At 40.9% G+C, this 18,961-nt stretch overlaps 1 protein-coding gene across 4 annotated transcripts in view; it reads left to right on the top strand.

Annotated features, from left to right (window-relative positions):
• Positions 1-18,961, top strand: part of Prlr (prolactin receptor) — a 175,520-nt gene that overhangs the window by 47,851 nt on the left and 108,708 nt on the right. The window contains exon 2 of one of the 4 annotated variants that reach the window (XM_087189288.1): positions 6,455-6,797. The exons of the other annotated variants lie outside the window; for them this stretch is intronic. The gene's annotated coding sequence lies outside the window, so the exon portion shown is untranslated. The remainder of the gene's footprint in view (positions 1-6,454; positions 6,798-18,961) is intronic. 4 annotated transcript variants of the gene reach the window in all.

Raw genomic sequence — 18,961 nt, 5'->3', positions numbered from 1 at the left:
CCAGGAACAAGGAATGTCTTTCCATTTTCGTATATCCTCCTCAATCTCCTTTTTCAGGGAGCTGTAGTATTCAGTGTAGAGGTCTTTTGCTTCCTTTGTTAGATTGACTCCTAGATATTTCATTTTTTTGGATGCTATTGTAAAAGGAATTGTTTCCCTAATTTCTCTCTCAATGAGTTTGCTATTTGTGTATAAGAAGGCTATTGTTTTTTGAGTGTTGACTTTATATCCAGCTACTCTACTGAATCTGTCAATTAAGTCTAGAAGTCTTTTGGTAGAGTTTTTTGGGTCTTCTATGTCAAGTATCATATCATCAGCAAATAATGACAGTTTAACTTCTTCCTTTCCTATCTCTATTCCTTTTCTTTCTTTCTCTTTTCTAATTGCTGTGGCTAATGTTCCCAGAACTATATTGAACAGGAGTGGTGATAGTAGGCATCCTTGTCTTGTTCCTGATTTTAGCATGAAAGTTTTCAGTTTTTGACCATTTAGTATGATGTTGGCTGTTGGTTGTTCATAGATAAACTTAATCAGGTTGAGATAAAGAGCTTCTATTCCAATTTTCATTTTTATCATGAATGAGTGTTGGATTTTGTCAAATGCCTTTTGTCGAATGCCTCTATTGAGATGATCATATGGTTTTTGCCCTTGACTCTGTTAATATAGTGTATTACATTTATTGATTTATGAATGTTGAACCATTCTTGCATCCCTGGGGTAAATCCAACTTGGTCAGTGTGTATGATCTTCTTGATGACCCTCTGTATTCTGTTTGCCAGTAACTTGTTGAGGATATGTGCATCTATGTTCATTAGGGAGATTGTCCTGTAGTTCTCTTTTGGGGTTGGGTCTTTCCCTGGTTTTGGAATCAAAGTCACATTTGCTTCCAGGAATGAGTTTGGAAGCCTTGCTTCCCTTTCAATTTCCTTGATGAGTTTAAAGAATAATGGCATTAGTTCTTCTTTAAATGTCTTGTAGAATTCAGCAGTGAAGCCATCAGGACCTGGGCTTTTCTTTGTTGGTAAATATTTTATTACATTTTCAATTTCACTCATTGTAATTGGGGTGTTTAGAATTTCTATATCTTCTTCATTTAACTTTGGCAATTCGTATGTATCTAGGAATCTGTCCATTTCTTCTGTGTTTTCCATTTTATTAGAGTACAGGTTCTCGAAGTAGGTATTGATGATCCCCTGGATTTGTGCTGGTTCTGTTGTGACTTCCCCTTTTTCATTCTTAATTGCATGGATTTGAGCCTTTTCTTTCCTTTTTTGATAAGGTTGGCTAAAGGTTTATTGATTTTATTTATTCTTTAAAAAAACCAACTCTTTGATTCATTAACTTTTTGTATCATTCTCTTAGTCTCCATTGCATTGATTTCTGCTCTGATCCTTATAATTTCCTCTCTTGTGGGAGCTTTGGGTTTGTTATTCTCTTCTTTTTCTAGGAGTTTGAGGTTCTGCATTAGGTTATTTATCTGAGTTTTCTCTGTTTTCCTAATATGGGCATTCACTGCTATGAATTTCCCATGTAGAACTGCTTTCATTGTGTCCCATAGATTCCTGTATGTTGTACTGGCATTATCATTTACTTCTAGAAACTGTCTAATTTTTTTCTTTAATTTCCTCTGTGACTCATTGGTTGTTCAGGAGGGTGTTTTCAATTTCCAGGTGTTTGTGGGACTTTTGCAGTTTCTCATGTTATTGATCTCTAATTTTATTGCACTATGGTCTGATAATATACAGGGAGTAATTTCAATTCTTTTACATTAACTTAGACATATCCTGTGAGCTAGCATGTGGTCTATTTTGGAGAAGGACCCGTGTGCAGCTGAAAAGAATGTGTATTCTGATTTTGTGGGGTGGAACACTCTGTAAATATCTATTAAGTCCATTTGTTCAATAACTTGGTTCAGTTCTTGAATTTCATTGTTAATGTTTTGTCTAGATGATCTGTCTATTTGTGATAGTGGGGTATTGAGGTCTGCCACTACAATTGTATTAGTGCTTATTTGGTTTTTCATGTCCATTAATATTTGTTTTTTATATTTGGGGCCATTTGTATTTGGTGCATATATATTTAGGATTGTCATCTCTTCCTCTTGGATTGTTCCCTGCAGAAGGATGTAGTGACCATCTTTGTCTCTCTTAATTAGTTTTGGTTTGAAATCTACTTTGTCTGCAAATAAGATTGCTACCCCTGCTTTTTTCTGGGTTCCTGTCACATGGAGAGCTGTTTTCCATCCTTTTACTTTCAGTCTATGAATTTCTTTTTGAGTTAGGTGTGTTTCTTGTATACAGAATATTGCTGGATTTTGCTTCTTAATCCATTCTCTCAGTCTACTTCTTTTGATTGGTGAATTGAGGCCATTAACATTGATAGTTATAATTGATAGAGATTGACTCATCCTTGTCATGATGTTTTACTGTTGTTGGTTCTTATTTCTTTTTCTCCCTTTCCCTTTAGTTTCTTACCTTGTCTGGTGGCTTCCCTCTATTGAGCCTCATGGAGTTGTGACCTTCGTTGCCTTTTTCTAGGATATTGCTTAGAATTGTTTGGAGTGCTGGTTTGGTGTTCATGAAATTTCTCAGGTGTTCTTTGTCACGGAAGTATCTAATTTCCCCATTGATTTTGAAAGATAATTTTGCAGGATACAACAGTCTAGGTTGGAAGTTATTTTCTTTTAGGGCTTGAAATACTTCACTCCAGGCTCTCCTTGATTGGAGGGTTTGTGTTGAGAAGTCTGCCATGATTCTGATGGGCTTTCCTTTATAGGTGATTTGTTTCTTTAACTGCCTGTAGGATTTTGTTCTTCTGTTGGGTTTCTTGGATCTTGACTATTATATATCTAGGTGTAGATTTTTTTTATCATGGCTGGGTGGAGTTCTATATGCCTCACTTATCTGTATGTCCAGTTCTCCACCTCTGTCTGGGAAGTTTTCTACTATTACTTCTGTGAACAGTTTTTTATGTCAGTTGTACTTTCTCCTGAATAACTAGATTTTATTAAAGAACTATAAAGGGTAAACTAAAGTGGGAGGATATACTTTGGGTGACACACTTTTTTGAGTTTTTGAATTTTGAAGTAAAGTTTTATTTAAAACTTCCTAAATTATTATTTTTAAAATTATAAATTTCAGCCTCTTTGAGATAAATTTATTTGTAGCTATAAAAATGATACCTTGAAAACTTCTCTATCATAACCAGAGGCATGAATGAGGAAAATTATTATCCTAAGCCATTATAGCACCATGAAGTGGATCACAGCTCTTCTTTTCAGAAAATGGCACTTGTCTTTCAGCTAAATATCTTGTTTATCTTTCAGTCATAACCACTTTTACATCTTAGGAGACTGTAAACTGAAAACGTCCACAGAATTCTTCAACCTGTCCGGGGTCTAAGGGTATAAACTGCATCAAATTTCATCTCTTGTCTGATCATGCATTTCTCTTGTAGTTTTTTGCTTTGGGGTTTTGTTTTGTTTTGTTTTTGGTTCTTGAGACAAGGTCTCACTCTGTAGTCCAGGCTGGCCTCAAACTTGTGATCTTCCTGCCTCAACCTTCCCAGTGCTGCCAGTGTTGGGATTACAGGTGTGCACCACCATGCCAGATTCCTAAAGTATTATATTATTTTTTATGCTTAGGGAAAGGCCATTGACTTGGGAACTGGATGATTCTCTGTAACATTTTACGGAGCATGAAAGACTTAGCACCACATTCCTGTGCATTTTCATGTCTCAGCACAAAAACTTCCTGCCTAGGAACTCTGCTTTCACTGTGGCCATCTCCTGAGAACCTAAAATCCAGCCCGGCAGGAGAACCAGTGCCACAGGTAGATGACACCCATTTAGTTCCTTTGAACTTGGTTGTTGCTAACATCTCTGTTAGCCATCACTGGTGAGCAAAAGCTACACAGACAAATCAGCTGGCTATGGGGAGGTTTCAGGCTTCTTGTTGTAAGCAGATCATCAGACTAAAGAAAACTTACCTAGAGGGTTTCTGGGGACATATTTCTGAGACACCATCAAAGCTGCTATGGACACAGTTCGAGGAACTGATGCTATGACCTAAACCAGGTGGGCAAACTGTACTCTTTGGTGGTGAAGAAGGGCTAAGGAGAGGAAGAAAGAGAGAACAAAGACCAAAGTGTAAAATTTAGTAATGGAAACAGAACAGGAAACTAAATTATATTTCTTTTAGCAGCAAAATATTTTTCTGTTTAGAGAACTGGTATCTCTCACTTAGCCAAAAATAACCACAAAAAACAAAAAAAGATTAAGTATCCCTGAACATCAGGGACAAAGAACGTAGGGTCAGGAGTTTATGGTTTTATGTCTGAGAAAAGGGAGAAGCAAAGAAAAGATGGGGGAGAGAAGAGAGTCCTATGAGCCTCCTCCATTGAAGGGATCAGTTCTCCAACTTCCCTTGGAACTGAGGGAATGCTCCACAGAATCAAGGGCACATTGTAATAAAATGTGATGTTTGCTTATACTGGCAAGCATAAGATGACTTTGTCAAGTGATGTTGTGATAGGGCTCAGAGCCAGCACTGCTGGAGCCAGTAAAGAGAATCTTCCCAGAGCAAGACTTCTCAGTCTTCTGCCATCTGCACTATGTAGTGGAGGAGGGGTTGCTGAGGGTCTGTACCTTGCTTATTTAGAACTGGGATAGACAATCAGGAGAGAAGCTGAAGTTTGTGGTAGAAGGGATGGAAGGGCTAGCTGAAGATATGGTCCCATCAGCTTCTACAATACACCACACCCTACCTGCTCCCCCTTGGTGGAAGCAGGCATCAAAGGCAGATTTTCACTCTAGCCAGGATGGGTATTGTTCCTTCAGCTAGCCAAGCTCAACTGTCTTCATGCTATTGCTTGTCCAAGAAGTGCCTTCAGGAGGTGCTGCTGATCCAAGGTGGTATGCCTACTTGGAAAGGAAACCCTGAACTTCTGCCTTCTTTACACTTTGCCCCAGGCCACTGTTTACTGGTGTGCATGCTCTGAGCAGCAGTCACAGGTAGTGGAGTCTTCCCTGAAGAAGCAGTTTTCTGCTATAGGCCTGTGGGGATGGTATTAGGCTAGTTGACTGGTTTAGCTTCAGCTTCCTCCAAGATTTAAGACCTTAGACCTTTATCTCTATCCCCAAGGACTGAAGAGGTGGGATGAGGGGACTGCCTTGAGTCATAAAAGCTGAACTGATGAGCAATGGTGCCTCTGCAAACCCATTTGCAAACTCACCTGAGCCCCAAAGAGAAGTTACCTCCCCACCACCCCAGATCTCAACAAGGAGGAAACCTTCCCATGGGAAATCCCAGCATTTGGACTGGGGAAACAGACAGAAAAGGATGAGTTGTCCCTGTGCTTGGTGAATGTTGAAGGCAGGTTATAGTTTCAAACAATCCCAATCCCGATGAGCCTGTGGGTCCCTCCTCCTATGGCACATGAGTGGGCCAGCCTCATTTTCCCACCTTCCCACTTGTGACTTTAAATTTCTCACCATGGCAAACATTCTTAGCAGACTGATTTGCCTTGAATTTGTAAAAACGGTGGTGTTAGGAGAAAGTGATTCCAAACTATCTACACCTTTCTACCCTCAAATGGCTTGACTATTGTGTTCCCTCCAAATTCATAATGAAATCTTAACTGTAATATTAAGGAGATGTTGGGAAATGATTAAGTCACATGAGTGAGGCCTCATGAATGGGATTAGTGTCCCTATAAAAGGGCTACTTGTCTCTTTCCACCACACGAAGACACAAGAGTTACCAATCTTCAACCCAGGACCCTCATCGGCTTCCAACAATGCTAGCACCCTGATTGCAGACTTTCATCCTTCTTAACTGTGAGAAATAAATTTCTGTTGTTTATGAGTCACCCAGCTTACGGTACTTCATTATAACAGCCTAAACTAAGACCCCCAAAACTCCTTCCTTTGCCTTCACTGAGCCAGGATGAAAACACATTGGAGTACCTGCTTATGGTTTTGGGCCAATGCCCAGTCCCCAGGCAGGAGCTGCAGCCTTCCCTGTTATATTGCAACCCTCATATGGTAGAGTGGAAGACAGAGAAGGATTTCAGCAGGAACAATTTTCCTACTAGCTGAGGACAGCTTTTGCTAGGGACTGGTTTTCTGTTCTGCTTGTGCTCACTGAGGTCTCAACCTACTGGCTGCTCAAACTTTTAGTTCCCTGGTGGATGCCATGGCTTTCTCTCACAGAAAACTCTTTGCCATCAGGCAAAACAGGTCAAGGCCAAATCAGTTTCATATTTTAGAGGGTGACTTTGTAAGTGCTGCCAACTAGGGAAGTCATGGGAAGCCTACTAAAAGGAGCAACAGGGTGTCTCCCAAATATTGCAATTGCTTCTTTTGGTGGCCAGAATATGGACAGTTAGAATACCTTGGACATTTCTACTCTGATGAGCAAAACCCAATTGATTTCTTTCCTTTTTTTCTCTCAAGAAACCAGGGAATTGACAACTATATCACACAACCTTGACCTGTCTCCTCTGGAAAGCTAGGAGCCATTCCTCCAGGACTGTGACAGTTCACCGTGCCTGGGCATGAGGGGAGGAGGCAGAGGAGAATGTTCTACCCTTCATACTGCCACCTCCACACCCTGCCTTGTTCAGGCAGGATAAACTTCAAGGTGACTGAGGAAGGAGGGGCCGGTGATCTCCGGGAAAGGAGTGTGTTTTCCAGCAGGTTGGGAGGAAATCATCTTGACGCGACTGTCCATCCATTTGATCTCCCAGCACTTCCTGAGTATCTCCATGTCTCAGGCCTGGGTTCCAGTGAGACAAAGGTGAATAGCAACGCTGGGCAAAGCCTAGGGAGTCAAGAATCTAGGGTTGGACTCTCAGCCATTGAAGGTTCTGTGCTCAGGGCAGATATCCTTGGCCCCCATGAGCCCCCACTGCAATGGGGGAAGGCTGCTCCCTTTGCGGGCTTCTCCTAGTGGGAGATAGGGATGAAGCATGCAGAGCTAGAATGCAAGGAGGTGCTTATTCTCATGGAAACCAGGCTTTGGAGAATTCTCTCAATAGTCCTAATTAGCTTGAAAGATTCAGAAATATGCTTGTCCTTAGAAAAGCCCCTTTTCTCCATGCCTGTACAGATTCTGAGCAGGCACATAATCCATGCACGAGAACCTTCAAGAAAACAGGACTATTTTTTTAATTCCTCTCACTTTTTTCTTTATTTTCTTTACCCTTTTCATTCTGTTTGCTTTTATCTTGACACACAGACTTGTCCCCTGCATGCTCAGAAAACCTAACGGCTCCTCCCCTCCTACAAGACTGAACCTGGGTTTCTCATCTTGTCCTTTCATGGAGTGTAGGTTCACTGCAGGCCTGTTGAATGGGGTATCAGGATAAATAATTCTATTGGTCTGTATTTATCAGGGTCTATAATTCATAGGGACCAATAGACTACTTTTCCCAGGGACTTGAAAATTGGTATTTTTCTTCAAAAATAGTTTTTACTCTTTTGCTTAGTGCCTATTAAAGACTAAGGTCCTCTCCCACCTCTGCTGGCTATAGCCAAATCCACATGAGCAAGCCTTCTCTAAGTCCCAAGTCCAAGCCCTGGGACCACCTGAAATAGAATGTGCCCTCATGTTTTCTAGCAAAGCAATGTCTTGCATTCTATATCCCAAAATGAACACACTACATATTTTAATATGCTATCAATCATTAACAGTGGACTGCACCTTTCACCAGGTTGTAAAGGATGACTGGCTAGGGCCACAGGGTTCACATTCTCAGTGTAGGAAATGCAGAGGAGAATGTCACTTGCCTTCAGGACGCCTGACCAACATGTGGCAGACTCCAGCCAGAATTGTCAATGAGGTGACAGACCGCAGGAAGCCCATAGGTGAGAGATGTGGGCCACATTTCCCTTTTCTCTGCTCATGCTCATTCTCTTTCATCCTTCCCATCTGGAATTGGAAATGGACAGAGGTGAGGGATAACTAGGGTATCACCGATAGCAGAAAGGGTCTATGGGCTGATTCACATTTTGACAAGAGCTGGCCAAGGGGATACCTCATTAACTGCAAGGTTAATATGGAGGCTCCTTCGAGACACTGGGAGTTCCAGAGAGAAAGTGTGGGTCAAACCTCAGCGCAAAGCTCAGCGCAGTATCAATACACAGGTCCCATGGCACACCAGCCTTTGGGGAGGAGAAAAGACAGTGGGTGACAAGGAAGCTATGTTGGTGTAGAGTTGAGAACATCTCCAGATCTTTCTGGAAGGGAAAGAAAGGCCAGATGGTGACCTCTGAAAAGCCGCTGAACCCTATGCCAGAGGTCTAAGTAATCTGGGCTGATTTTCTTCACAGACCTCAATATTTTTTTTTTTTGCAGTAGTCTTGGCTTTACAGAAAAGATGAGCATAAAGAACTGAAAGGTCCCGTATAACCCATTCTCCCTCTCCCCATTTCCTCTGTTGTTATTAACATTTTTCATTCATGTGGTACATTTATGATGCTAAACCAATGCTGATGTATTTATTATTATTAACCAAAGTCTAAACCAATGCTGATGTATTTATTACTAACTAAAGTCTATAGCTTATATTTTTGTTTATTCTTTGTGTTTTTCAGTTCTATGGGTTTTAACAAATACATAGTGACATGCATCTATCATTATAGTCTCATACAGAATAGTTTCACTACCCTAAAAATCCCATGTTTCACCCATTCCTCTTCCCTTCCCTCAAATCTCTGACAACCACTGGTCTTTTTCCTGTCTCTATGATTTTTCCTTTTCTAGAATGTCATGAAGTTGGAATCATGCAGAATGTAGCCTTTACATATGGGTTTCTTTCACTTAGCTTTTAAGTTTTCTCCATGTCTTTCTGTTGCTTGATAGCTTATTTCTTTCTAACACTGAGTAATAGTCCATTGTATGAATATACCATAACCTATTTATCTATTTGGGCAGATGTTTCAACTAAGAGGCAGAAACAATGAAAAGGGTAGATGAAGAGAAAGCAAGAGACATAGACCATGATAGGAGCAAGAACGAGAAAGGTTTTAGAAAAGTAGTAAGACACGCTAGAGAGATGGGCACAAACCCCTAAACTGGCACAAGGCAGCTTCCTTGAGGCCAATGCTCAGGGAGAGATGCCACTCCCTCGCTGACCTCTGCCAGCCCTTCCCTGCTGTTATAGATGGAACAAGAACCATGTTGGCTTCATTGTGAGAACCTGACACATTGTAGACATCCGATAAATACTTTTTGAACCAACAAAACCTCGAGTACTCTTTTCTGAAAAAGCAAAGTCTCTAGATACCAGAAGATACTGGCCCAGAAGCCCCTGAGCCTTTTATCCCTGGCAGGTCAGAGCAGCTTGCTCATCTGAATACCTCCATGTCTGGTTACTACTCTTTTTACCCCTCTGCTCTTGACTTATGAGAAGCTCTGTGTATAGAATCCAAGCCCTCATCTTTGAACCCAGTCATAAGTCAAGAGAATTAGTGCAAATTCCATGGAACAAAGAGTAAATAGGGTTATTTGGGTGTGGAAAAAAATAGCTAGGAGAGAAAGAGCAGCTAGCTGCACCTTGCAGATGTTCATATTTGAAAGGAGAGAATGTCTATATAATGATAACAATAGACCACATACAGTGATATGGGAGCCCAGTCTGAGGGGTGCAGCTAACAATCTGGGTGGAAGGGAATAGCTTTCCAGGGAACCTCATAAATCACCAAAAAATTGCAAGACCAAGAGAAGTCTGCTAGATGGAACTTACTAACTCCTTAAACTCTTGCAAAGGAGCTTATCGCCTAGACCTGTGTCTTGGCTCCAGGTCATTGTTTAAAACCTCTCCCGGGGCATGGTGTTGCTGTTCCTCAATACTCAGATAACATTCTGTGTGATGAAAGGGTGAATGAGCCCAGTAAAATGATAGGGTATTTTGCCTTGGGTCTGTTCATATCCTACCCATGTTTGTGCTCACATTATTTGTATGGTCAGCACAAGGCTAGACAGTTCATGAGAATATCTTACCTATGAGAAAGAAATTGGGGGCTGCTTTGCTTAAAGGCTCTTTGGCATAGTGGGGAGCACTCAGAGGCAAACATCTTGCTCCTTGTCCCCATTTCCGATTATATAAGTAGGGAAGTTGAAGGTTACCATAGGCAGTTAATTAGATATAGGTAGTAGGGGGGATGTTGGGATGCTAAGGAATAGCTGCTTTCTGTCTTGAAGCCTCCTGAGTGGCACTCCCTGAAGGAGGACATGTCCATGGAAAAGAGGACTCATGGTGACTCTGTGTGCTCCTAGTGTACCTATATAGAGCTCTTCAAACCACAGTATAGCAGAAATAGTCCAAATTACTTCCATGTAATTGGAAATTCAAGTAAGGGAGAGTCAGACTCAGATCTCAGCATAGCATAAGACTTGGGCCAGCTGGTCTTTCCTAAGGTATCACCATCTGGGAGCTTTGGCACCTCACCAGTCTCTGGAACATTTCTTGCATATATGAGCTTCCTCTCTGAAGAAAAGCATAGAACCTACCATTAAGTCTCCATGTCTGGACTGAGAATGGAGCACATCGGTATGGTAGAGTACTTTCCTAGGATGTGCCAGGCCTTGGTCCAAGCCCCAGCATCATGAAGTAGAGAAGTTCTTTGCATATAAAAATTGCTATGAGAAAAATACAGTGTCCGAGTATCACAAGAATCTGTTTTCATCTGCTATTTGGGTGCTAATTAGAATAGGATTTATGTCTCATTTTCTTGCTCATTAGACTTCATGCATGGAAATTCAGGGCACAGTTCACCATTTGGTAAAAGAAGAAAGAAATAGAAGTCAAATTTGTTACTCTGTCCTGGGACTGTGACTCAATCACCATACAACTCCTCTCTCCCTGTCCTTCTCCCATCCACATTTTTCTCCCTCTCCAGGTGTAGCTCTTCATATCTCATTCTATGCCCTTTCTTTTCACCCTCTCCTTAATTTCTCAGCCATAGACACTTGAACACCTTTAAATATTCACTCATAAGGAGAGTAAAATCTCTGTTGAGGGCTTGGAGTCTCCAGGGAATTGAGAGGTAGAGGAGAGAAGAAAGAATGCTGAGGCTAATACTAGTTCTCACAGGGATCCCTGCCTTTCCATGGGCATTAAAGGACAAGCACTCATGACAGAATGCGAAGCTGTGCCCTTATGGTGTAATCTTAACCTACAGGTCATTTATATTAACTCATATATTCTCTCCATATATATCAAAGTAGGCCTTAGCAATATAAAGATAAATGAAGCATAGTCCTTGTCCCCAAGAAGCTGGTAGGGGTGACAGCCCAGTGTACTAATAATGGTGCTAGCAAGTGTGATAAAGTCTGTGATCTCCTGGGGACACTAAGGCCAGAAGCTGCACGAGAGATCCTGGAACCCAACTGCCCTGAGCTGGAAAGAACTCCTCAGGACTAAAATTGAAGGTGAAGTTGGAAGGAAGAAGTCTCTAGGTAGCATGTTCCTGGAGGAGGGACCCCATTGCAAGAGGAAAAGCACTGAGGAAATTTGGTGGTACTGAAAAACTGGAGTTCAAAGCCCAGACCATGATAAATCTAGTCTCTGGGAAAATGAGGCCAAGGCAACCAACCCAGGATGGACATTGAGGCCAGGTCAGAAAATGAGGGCTAAGGAATATTGTGGGAGAACTACAGATGAGAGAGGTATAATTAGATTTGCATGCTGACACTTCTGGTTGAAATGTAGAGATAAGTTTGGAGGAGGCGAGACAGAAGACACTGAAAACATTTTAAGAGGGTATTACAATAAAATAGGATGGAAATGATTCTCCTTAGAAGTCTCTCTTGCTCCATACCTGGCTACCTCAGGCTTTCTGGTGGAGCATGCTGGTGAGAAAACTTTCTCAAAACAACTCACTCATTAATTGTATCATTTCTGAGCTGTCAGTGATCTTAATGACTTTCTCTTACTGTCATAATCATGTAAAATCACCACTGTGTAAATATTTCCTCCTGAGAAAAGCCAGCTATTCATCCAGTATCCATACCTGCTTCTCATAGTATTTGCCCATCACCAGGCTGAGGGTCCAGCGGCCTGGAATTTCCCCACAGCCTGTGTTAAGAAGAAGTTTCCTCTTTGATTATAAATAGGTGCACAATTGTCAAGACACTGGTACTAGTCCAGGATGTTAGAATACAGTAAGTTCCTAGGGAAAGATCACTGGCCACACAGCAGTTCAAGGTAAAATTATTCTTCAATACTGTATTTACAAGGGAAGATCATAGAACAAACTATCTGCCACTTAACTATGTAACATTGGTTGGGGAGAAATACTTGATTGCTCTGTATCTCAGTTACCAATGTAAAATGGAATAATTTTTATTAGTCTGGTTCAAATGTATTGACTCGCACTTCTAGAGACCAGAAAACTGCTATCAAGGTATCAGAAAGGTTAGTTCTCTTCTGGGGTCTGTGAAGAAGAATCTGATCCATGCTTCTTTCAGTTTCTGGTACTTTGCCGGCAATTGCTGACATTCGTTAGCTAGTAGAAGCATTACCTCTGCCTTCATCTTCACATAGCATTTTCCCTGGGTATCTGTGTCTAGATTCCCCTTTTTTTATAAGAACATAAGTCATACTGGGGATTAGGGCCCATTCTATGACCTAATCTTAATGAATTATATCTATCTGCAGTTTCCTCATTTCCAAATCAGGTCTCATTCTGAGAGGCTGGGTGTTAGGACTTCAGGGTATGATTGGGTGGGTGGAGGAGCACAATTCAACCCAAATACCACCTAATAGAGTTTTCAATAAATTATTTAATTCTTTTAAAGTACTAGCAACAGAGCTTGGCACTTAGAAAGTGCTCAATAAATATTAGATTATGCCAGATTTAAGTAAAAAGCTCCCAGAATAGCAGAATCCATTGTGATTCCTCTGGCTTCCACCAAAGTGGTCTTACCAGTCATTGATAGCTGGTGGATTTTTCATTGGTCAGGGCTTATGCAACCCCAAAAGAGTATTTTGAATACTACTGTGGGCTAAAAGTGCAGGATGAGAAGGGGTAGATGCAGTGAAGTCTAACCTCTACCCCCACAATTATGTACTATATAATGAAACTAGCCCTAGCGGGAAAAAACAACTACTATTTCTTTTTCTTTTTTTTTTTTTTCGGTACCAGGGATCGAACTCGGGTCCTTGCACTTGTGCAGCAGGCAATGAAACCACTGAACTAAATCCCCAGCCCTGCTATTTCTTATAGAGAGAAAACCAGTGAAGACTATCCTCCTGATGGTCCCACATAACAAGCTTCTCAGTGTCTGTGGGTCACCTACATGGGATTTTTAAACAAAAATGTGCTATATATTTGATACTAGAAATTAAACGTTTGAGTGGAGCAAAATGAGTTAGCCAAGGGTGCCCTAGTGCAGGCTGGGGGAGGAGGGTAGTTGCCTCAATGCTCCTCAGTGAGCTGTTCATGTCAGCTCTCTGGCCATCTCCCTGCCATCATAATCTTTGGCTTAAAGGGCCAGGCACAGCGAAACACAGCCCCCCTGAGTAAACCCAGCATCTTCTAGTGTCTTAAGGACCAGTCACTTCAACTGGGTAAACTGAAGTTTCAATCCTCCTCTGGGTAAAGAAGATACGTCCTCCAAAATTTCTCTAGGGTGAGTCTAGATTAAATTCTAGTCTAGACAGTTTGGCAGCACAAGCCAGTGTGATAGTAAGTCTTGATGACCTTCAGGAGAATGACACCCTGGGCCAGAACCTCAAGGGGAGGATATGGACCCTTGTTGTTGCAATAGAAATGGGAGCCACAGAGGTAAGTTTGAATTTTCTGGGAAACAAAGTAAAAAAAAACAGGTACAATTAACTTTAATGATACATTGGATTCATTCCAATATATTTATTTCAATGTACAATGATACAGTTGTGAATAAGGTATTTCCCATCCTCATAATCCTACCATGTCTTTTGAAATTCAGCCTGTATTTCACACTGACAGCACACTTCAGTGAGAAGTCACTGCATTTCAAATGCTGTAGAGCCACATGTGAGGATCAGCTGCCATCCAGGACAGCATAGTATCACAGAGATAAGCCCACCAAGGATCATCCATGCATGTTGTGAGCTCTGTGGCCTCTGAGGACCCTTTCAACGCTGCTATTTGATGAGTCAGAGATCACTAACATGCATGGAACACTTTCAGTCTGCACCATGTATTCTGAACAGAAGCAGACACAGCAAAACACAATCATCAACCCCTCTCCCCACCCATCCCTCACCACAAGTCTCCAGTAGGCTGGTCTCAGGCAAAGACACCTGGTCAGAGTTGGAGGCAACTCCTGTGATCCCTGGACAAGCTGTCCCTTCTATCTTTCAGCAGTGGATATATGAGAAAGAAATCCCACCTTCCCTGCTATGACCGCCCCTAATCTGCCCCAGTTCCAGAGTGAATTAGTAACAACTGAACAAAATCATAGTGAGCCAGGAGTTAATTCTTGTTGTTAGGCTCTTTGCTTTCCAGATATACATGTCCAAGAGGACTTTGGCTTCATTGAGTTCCCTGGGTCCAGAGCAGAGGGACAGACAAACACAGGTCTGTAATTTTATTAGAAGAGACCCAAGACTAAACCCTTAGGAAACTAACCTTAGGAACTTTAATCCATGTGGAAACTTTTGTTTGGAATGTGAACTTTACTATTTGACATTTCAACCAAACAAGGGATTTTGGAGGACAAAATCACATTACTTTAGAAAGAACTAGAGGAATACCCTGACAGGGAGTTTTGAAAGAGACTTACAATCATTGTTTAAAATAACTCTAAAAGATGGAGAGCTCTTAGGAGATTTGATTTACTGGTTACAGGGACCCACCATGAAATTAACACATCATGGAATTTAGGTTTGAGTGGAAGTGGGAATTGATTTGTCCCTTCTCGGGGAATGGATGAGGCATATGAAATAAAGAGAAGAGCCAAGTCCACAGAGAAAAACTAGTGACTCATAGGTCAGTTTGATTCTTTCTCCAGAAGAGCTGGAAGCTAAAGGATGCCTCAGAACATCAAAGAACTGTTTCTCTGAAGTCATTCTAGTAGTTTCTTGAAATTTTGTTGATGCAAAAGAAAACTTTCCTTCACTGATACCATGCAGAAGTGAAGTTTTTCCCCAATCATACCAAAATATCATCATTTTAAACTAATAACACATTTGTTGAGCATTTATTATATGTGTGGCACTATGCTAAACTTCACTGAACTATTCTGTTTCTTCAAATGTAACACTCAAATAAGAAACAGACTGATAAAACTGATGATCCTCCTGTTATTTGAAAGATTAAGTAAATACATGTAAAATGCTCAGAATTCCATCCTCCTATCTCACCTAGGGTCTTGGTGAGTCCCTATTTTGACCACCAGGTTCATACCCTGTCAGGAAGGAAAGACAGTAAGGAACTGGCAGGGTGGACCTGACAAATAGACACAGTATGGGAGGGCCTGTGTGGTGCAGTGCACCCCTTGACCATAACTGACCTAATCAATCTACTCCACCAGGACTGTTTGTTTGTTTGTTATCTTGAAAGTCTAGGGGGCCATTACTTAGAGCAAATATGCTTCTAGAAGATAACATTTTAATCAGCTAGACATTGTCAGCAATTCTTTTATATCTTCACAGACATTTGAAAGAGCAAGTTCTTACAGATAAGGGCACAACCGTCTGATGCCCTAGAATTCAGTCTTTAAGTAGAGATAGTCACTTGACATCCACTCATATACATTCTAGAATAACTTTTCTGTAAAAATAAACTCACATCATCTTGAGGCTGCCTTTTTTCAGTTGAGAAAAGTATTTTGAACACTCTTAAGCTCTGAGTGACTGACTTGGCAAAAGAAGATGGAGATGTCCATTAAATACTCAGCTTCGGGGCCAGGGATTTAGCTCAGTGGTTCTGTCGCCTGCCTTTCAAGAGCAAGGTTCCAAGTTCAATGCCCAGTACCAAAAAAAAAACAGCTTCTGGCTTTGCTCAAGGATATCTCTGCACACAGCCCTGAGGTTTCGACACTCCCCTCAGTTCTACACGTCTAAATAGAAGCTATCATATGTTCACATTGGTGTCTACAGCTGATTCAGGTGAACAAACACAGGGCCAGGATTCCCTTTGAACTCTCTGGCCCTTCTCTCAATGTGATGAAGAAGAAAACATCTGCTGCCTAGAAGACCCCATCTTCTTTGTCCTGGAGCCCCTGGGCTTCGGTTAAATTAAGAAAATGTGTTGGTATCCTTTAGAGAATGATCCAAGCTCTGATATCAGGCTGCAGAAGGCATGTATAGATGTATGAGCTTAACAGGAGGATTTCAGGCTGACAACCAGGACCTATTAAGAACCCTCTCTACCCTGTTATATGATGTACCTGTAACAAGAGGTATTGACAACTCACAGTGTGCCCAGTGGAGGGCAACAAGGAAACAGACATGAGACTGGAGAAGGAATTGGGATCTCCTTTCACCAGAGGAATGTGATGACTGTGTACTCTTTAAGAGACTGTCCCATGGAAAAGAGGGGAAAGATTTTTCTTTGCTTCAAATGACAAAAGTAGGAGCAATGAAAGAAAATTTTAGGCTGAACGGGTTCTCTAGCAATGAGAGTTGTCTACAGTAGGCAGACCCTCAGCAGCATAGGGCCCTTCTTTGAATTTGATGTGTTCACACAGTTGCCTGGGGAAAGGGACACACAAGTCAAGGAGTTGAGGAGGGCCTACAGAATCCCTTAGGTTATTGCTAACTGTGAGAGAATAGTTTTATGGTATTTTTTAAGTTGGGGAATAATAAAGGTGTGCTAGGTCTCTGTGTTCCACAAATGGTAACTTTTCACTTTAACCATTTCGTGTATAGAAAACTTAAGAAACAGGAAAGCTAAGAAGCCCCAGTGTCTTGATGAAAACACTTTCTAAGAAGCCAGTGGCTGACAAAATGAAGTGCTTGTGTCATGAGCAAGAGCATGGACTGTGGAGGCTGAGTCCACAGGGGTCAACTCCTGCCTCTACTTGCCTTTGGTTCTACAAACTTGACAAGTTACTTGACTTCATGTTTATGGCTGGAGATAGAAATGATAACATTTGCCATCCAGTCCACAAGCAGTTAATGCACCTAAAACATGAGAACTATGCCTGACACATGATGAGCTCTCAGTAAATGTGAGTGATGATTATAATGGCAGGAGAAGTCAGTATTTTTTTTCTTAAGTGCACAGGAGGATTTAAACAATATAACATCAGCTTACAACAAAAAGCACATAGATCTTTTGACTTGTTCTCTAATGAAAAAGAAAAGTTAAATATGATTGCCATTTTTGTAATAACAGACACTTTTCTTAGATGCCTATTCAAGAGTGATAAACCCTGTCAGTGGAGTGATTGACAGCTAGTCCTGTGACAAAAATAAATCAAGATATGTGAGGTCTTTTTGATAGTGAAGTTCAAAAAACAAAGTCCTTGGGATTTTCATTGTTTCCTGTGGCTATGTCATAGCTTCTTGTCATTTGCTTCCCAAGAGAAACCAAAATCAAGCTTTCATCTAGAAACTCATCTGCCCTAGTGTTAACAATGCAGGAACATCTGGTTGACAACTTAATATCCCTGCCTTATATTTTTTTCTCATAAAAGAACCATCTGAATTACTAGAAGAAATGAGAAGGGGATACAAGAGGCCCTTATATTTCTCATCTTGGGGGTTTGCCCTGAGAGGGACTACTGGGGACCTCAGATCCATTCATCCCTCAGCTGGTTTTTCTAATTTCCTAGTCTTGATTCTAAGCACTTTAGTAAGCTAATAAAAGAAAGGGCAATGAGATCCCTAATGTTTCTCTCAGAATTTATTATTCAGCTCTTAAGATCCTGCTTGCTTATTTGTCTAAATCAAATAGATCACAGAGGAAACAGCAGAGACCTTCTGCTGTTGAGCAAAATAGTTCCCAGTCATGAGAGTGGTACCCCTTTGTTTCTGTGTGAAACAAGGCTGTTCGATCTTAACACTGAAAGAGCAATTGTGTATGACAGGATGAGCTTATTTTCATACTCCCCATCTCTTAATACAGTGAGATCATAGACAACTCTAGGTGGTCTTTTTGGAAACTGGTTAATACCAAGAACAAACAGCTAAATTGATTTAATTCCTTTTAGATTGCCTACAAAATGGACAGTATTTTAAAATGCTAGGAACTGTTTGCTTCATTACTGTGTTCAGTGGCACAATTCAGTGCTTGGGTAATACTATATGTGCTAATCATCCATACATACCCACCACCTAGGACTCTTCCAACTGATATCTTGGTTCACATTCTCAAATTGTGAGTGAGGATGAAATATGAGCTAGAATCTCTGAGTGTGAGATGGAAGTTTTTTCTGATTTTCTTGTTATTTATTCCTTCTTTCTCTGTTGTTTCTTTCTTCTTTTATACTCAAATCTATCTGCACAGAAATCCATCTTTTGTATGGAATGTTTCATAATTTACTCTACAGAAGGAAAACAATTTCTGTCATCAGGAGTAGTTAACTTGAAGAGGCACTATTTGGCTATCAACTTATGGACCTCAGTTACTGGATCAATACTTATGAGTTGTTCTTTATATGACTTAGTACAATTAGAAATGGTAGTTAAACTCATCAAAATTCTCTTCACAAAGGTTTCATTTATCTGGAAGACTCTAACCACCTATCTATGCAAAATTCCCACAAAGCCTCTTGGCACAAAATCATAGGCATACAAGTTAGTCTCTCCCATGTATAAAATATTGTATCCAAAAGTTCAGTGAGAGATAGTAGAATACAATTCTGTTACAATAGGATATGCTCAAAGTATGCACTCAAGCACATATGGTAATTTGTCGACTCTACATAACAATGACTTGAAGACTTAAAATAGCCCTCAGGACTATGAGAAGAATTTCTCCAAAAGAACCTGGAAAACTCCTTAAATTTGTGTGGATTGAGGA

Source organism: Heterocephalus glaber, unplaced genomic scaffold, assembly GCF_053883595.1.
Source record: "Heterocephalus glaber isolate CG9 unplaced genomic scaffold, H.glaber_assembly_v1.0 deba00001538, whole genome shotgun sequence".
In the NCBI taxonomy this organism is placed as follows: Eukaryota; Metazoa; Chordata; class Mammalia; order Rodentia; family Bathyergidae; genus Heterocephalus; species Heterocephalus glaber.
The sequence above is the reverse complement of the archived record's forward strand: the minus strand, read 5'-3'. Positions and strand labels throughout refer to the sequence as shown.